Source organism: Cryptomeria japonica, unplaced genomic scaffold (assembly GCF_030272615.1).
Source record: "Cryptomeria japonica unplaced genomic scaffold, Sugi_1.0 HiC_scaffold_67, whole genome shotgun sequence".
NCBI lineage: Eukaryota > Viridiplantae > Streptophyta > Pinopsida > Cupressales > Cupressaceae > Cryptomeria > Cryptomeria japonica.
The window spans coordinates 297,794-302,500 of record NW_026728889.1 but is presented as its reverse complement, the minus strand read 5'-3'; the positions used below and the strand labels follow the sequence as shown (position 1 = coordinate 302,500).

The following is a 4,707-nucleotide window of genomic DNA, read 5'->3' as shown; positions in this document are numbered from 1 at the left end:
CCCCGGGTGCGCACCTCGCGTGCACCTTGGTGCGCACACCTTGGCTGGGTTGCGCGGCCTGGTGGGCACCATGGTGCGCACCAAGGAGCGCTCCAAAGTGTGCTCCAAGGTGCGGCGTGCACGAAGTCGGAGCCCGGTTTGCCCCGGGTACGCACCTCGCGTGCACCTTCGCCGGGGTGGGCACCTCGGCTGGGTTGCGCGCCCTGGTGCGCACCAAGGAGCGCTCCGAAGTGTGCTCCAAGGTGCGGCGTGCACGAAGTCGGAGCCCGGTTTGCCCCGGGTGCGCACCTCGCGTGCACCTTCGGCGGGGTTGCGCGCCCTGGTGGGCACCATGGTGCGCACCAAGGAGCGCTCCGAAGTGTGCTCCAAGGTGCGGCGTGCACGAAGTCGGAGCCCGGTTTGCCCCGGGTGCGCACCTCGCGTGCACCTTCGGCGGGGTTGCGCGCCCTGGTGGGCACCATGGTGCGCACCAAGGAGCGCTCCGAAGTGTGCTCCAAGGTGCGGCGTGCACGAAGTCGGAGCCCGGTTTGCCCCGGGTGCGCACCTCGCGTGCACCTTCGCCGCGGTGGGCACCATGGCGTGCACGAAGTCGGAGCCCGGTTTGCCCCGGGTGCGCACCTCGCGTGCACCTTCGCCGGGGTGGGCACCTCGGCTGGGTTGCGCGCCCTGGTGCGCACCAAGGAGCGCTCCGAAGTGTGCTCCAAGGTGCGGCGTGCACGAAGTCGGAGCCCGGTTTGCCCCGGGTGCGCACCTCGCGTGCACCTTCGCCAGGGTGGGCACCTCGGTGCGCACACCTTCTCAATGTTTTCTTGCCTTTTCTGGAAATTGGTGAAGGCAGCGCATCAAAGGTGCGCACCTCGGTGTGCTCCGAGGTGCGAACCCGAGAGCGCTCCGAGGTGCCCACGAAGTCGAAAGTCGGGTTAATTGCATTGTTTTCCCCGGGTGCGCTCCGAGGTGCGCAACATCGGCGCGCACCAAGGAGGGCTCCGAAGTGTGCTCCAAGGTGCGCACGATGGCGTGCACCTCTGGTGCGCACGATTCGGAGCTCGGTTTGACCGGGGTGCGCACACCTTGGCTGGGTTGCGCACCTTTTGTGCGCTCCAAGGTGCGCACGAAGTCGGAGCTCGGTTTGCCCCGGGTGCGCACCTTCGCCAGGGTGCGCACCTTGATGCGCACGCCTTGGCTGGGCTGCGCACCTTGGTGGGCGCCATGGTGCGCACCTTTCGTGCGCTCCAAGGTGCGCACGAAGTCGGAGCTCGGTTTGCCCCGGGTGCGCACCTTGGTGGGCGCCATGGTGCACTCCGAGGTGCCCAAGATTGGTGCGCACCAAGGAGCGCTCCGAAGTGCGCTCCAAGGTGCGCGCGAAGTCGAAAGTTGGGTTAATTGTCCGGTTTGCCTCGGGTGCGCACCTTGCGTGCACCTTCGCCAGGGTGGGCGCCTTGGTGCGCACACCTTGGCTGGGCTGCGCACACCTTGGCACCCGCGTTTCCTTCATTTTAAATTTTTTTTTTTTACAATCTCTCAAGTGGGAAATTCTATAATCTCAACTTTTTTTGCCTTTTCAGGAAACTTTTGAATGGAGCGCATCATTGGTGCGCTCCGAAGTGTGCTCCAAAGCTCTCTCCAGCTGCGTGCACCTGCCCCGGCCGCGCACCCGGCCCCGCCCAGCTTCGCTCACCTGTCCCGGGCGTCTGGTGCGGAACCTTAGAGTAAGAAACATCACCGTGCACCTTGGCCAACGTGCGCGACTCGACCGAGCGCGCACTGGCCGAGGTGCACACCGATTTCACCTGGGTGCGCGCGCAGCACCTCGGGCGCACCGGGGTGCGCGCACAACGCCCGGGTTGCACCGTGGCCTGTGTGCTCGGGGCGCCTCGGGTGCGCGCTCGGTGTCGCCCCCCGCGCGCGCGGTAGTGCGGGCAGCGCACCCCGGCCCGGCCCGGCCCCGACGAGAACGCAAACGGGCAAAAGGTTTATTCAAATAGCATTGCGATGCCCGGCGAAAAACTAAAAAAGGGTGCAACACCGGGACTTCCCGGGAGGTCACCCATCCCAGTACTACTCCGGCCCAAGCGCGCTTAACTGCGGAGTTCTGATGGGATCCGGTGCACTAACGCTGGTATGATCGCACCCGTTATGAGCTTGTCGCAGTGTGTACTTAGCAAACCGCGACCCACGTGCGAATCCACCCCGGCCACCCACCCCCGTCGAGGTGCACACCCTCCCTCGCGAAGTGCGCCCCGTTCGCCAAGTGTGAGCCCTGCCCGGGTGCGCGCACCTTGCTAGGGCGTCGGGTGTGCACCCGGCGCGGCCTACGTGCGTGCACCTGTAGGGGGCGTCGTGTGCGTGCAGTGTCCCGTCTGCAACGCGGTGCCCACACACCACCTCGGGCGCAACGACCTGCGCTCACATGTGGGCCGAGTGCACCTTGGTGCATGTTCGGGGCGCCTCGGGTGCACGCTCGATCTTGCCCCGGTGCACCAAGGCGCTCGGTTTGCCCCGGGTGCGCACTTGGTGCAAGGTGGGCACCCAAAATAGGGATCAAGCACCAAAACACAAGTTTCGGGATGCAAAATGGGACCCAAGGACCACAAATGCGTTCCAAGACCCATGATGGGTCCACGAGAACAAAAATGTGTTCCGAGACTTAATAAACAAATATTGGGTTTTAGGAGAAGAAACATGCTCTGATGCCCAAAACGAGAATCGACCCCGAAAAGGCCACAGGCCAAAAGTGGGATGCGAGACAAAAAAAAATGGGACCCGAGGACCAAAATTGGGTTCCCAGGTCGAAGACAGGGCAACCGGACAAGAAACGACCTCTAAGGCTCGAAATGAGTCCCGACGACTAAAACTTGACAAGAAGCACCCATCAGGCACCCAACTCGACACCCATGGGATGCCGACCCACCCGGGCTTCCACCTAGCACACCTTGGCACCCACCCACCCTCGCACCCAACCTCGCACCCAACTTAGCACCTTTGAACCCACATTGGCACTCACCCTGACCCTGGCACCTTGGAACCCACATTGGCACTCACCTTGACCCTGGCACCCACCTTTGCACTCACCTTGGGACCCACCCTGGCTCCCACCTCGGCACCCACCCAGACACCCACCTTGGTTCCTTGGCACCCACCTTGGATCCTTGGCACCCACCCCGACACCCACCTTGGCACGCAACTTGGCTACTTGCCACCCACCTTGGCTCCTTGACGCCCACCCCGACAACCACCCCGTGACCTACCCTGGCTAGGGTTGGTGCACACCCACCCTGGTGCCCACCTTGGCACCCACCCTATGACCCACCTTGGCACGCACCTTAGTACCCACCCCGTTACCCACCCTAGGACCCACCCCGTGACCCACCTTGGCCAGGGTGGGTGCCTTGGTGCGCACAACTTGCCTGGGCTGCACACCAGGGCGGGCTCAAGATGGCACCCGCGTTCCGTTTTTTTCACTATCTTTCAAAACGGAAATTTTAAAATCTCATTTTTTTCTTTTTTTTGCCTTTTCTGGAAATTAGTGAAGGCAGCGCATCAAAGGTGCGCAATGCTGGTGCGAACCCGGGAGCGCTCCGATGTGTGCTCCAAGGTGCGGCGTGCACGAAGTCCGAGCCCGGTTTGCCCCGGGTGCGCACCTCGCGTGCACCTTCGCCGGGGTGAGCACCTTGGCTGGGTTGCGCGCCCTGGTGCGTACCAAGGAGCGCTCTGAAGTGTGCTCCAAGGTGCGGCGTGCACGAAGTCGGAGCCCGGTTTGCCCCGGGTGTGCACCTCGGGTGCGCACCTCGCGTGCACCTTCGCTGCGGTGGGCACCTTGGCTGGGTTGCGCGCCTTGGTGGGCACCATGCAGTGCACGAAGTCGGAGCCCGGTTTGCCCCGGGCGCGCACCTCCGCCAGGGTGGGCACCTTGGTGCGCACAACTTGCCTGGGCTGCGCATCAGGAAGGGCTCAAGATGGCACCCGCGTTCCGTTTTTTTCACTATCTTTCAGAACGGAAATTTTAAAATATCGTTTTTTTTTGCCTTTTCTGGAAATTAGTGAAGGCAGCGCATCAAAGGTGCGCAACGCTGGTGCGAACCTGGGAGCGCTCCGATGTGTGCTCCAAGGTGCGGCGTGCACGAAGTCGGAGCCCGGTTTGCCTCGGGTGCGCCCTGGTGGGCACCATGGTGCGCACCAAGGAGCGCTCCGAAGTGTGCTCCAAGGTGCGGCCTGCACGAAGTCGGAGCCCGGTTTGCCCCGGGTGTGCACCTCGGGTGGGCACCTTGGTGCGCATGCCTTGCCTGGGCTGCGCACCAGGGCGGGCTCAAGATGGCACCCGCGTTCCTTTTTTTTCACTATCTTTCAAAACGGAAATTTTAAAATCTCATTTTTTTTTGCCTTTTTCTGGAAATTAGTGAAGGCAGCGCATCAAAGGTGCGCACCTCGCTGCCCACCACGGTGCGCAACGCCGGTGGGCACCCGGGAGTGCTTCGAAGTGTGCTCCAAGGTGCTGCGTGCACGTTGTCGGAGCCCGGTTTGCCCCGGGTGCGCACCTCGCGTGCACCTTCGTCGGGGTGGGCACCTTGGCTTGGTTTGCCCCGGCTGCGCTCCGAAGCGGGGTTATTGGAGCGCCGCCTCTTTTTTTGTCGGAGCGTTTGGTGGGGTTTCTCGCATTGGCTCTTCCGAGGCCCGGTTGCCACCCTGGCGCGCACGAAGTCGGAAGTA

The 4,707-nt window shown here is 63.0% G+C and overlaps 1 non-coding gene across 1 annotated transcript; it reads right to left on the bottom strand.

Annotated features, from left to right (window-relative positions):
* Positions 1-2,014: 2,014 nt before the first annotated feature.
* On the bottom strand, positions 2,015-2,133 carry LOC131863643 (5S ribosomal RNA). The gene has a single exon (XR_009362541.1). It is a non-coding gene; the product is annotated as a 5S ribosomal RNA (ribosomal RNA).
* Positions 2,134-4,707: the final 2,574 nt, after the last annotated feature.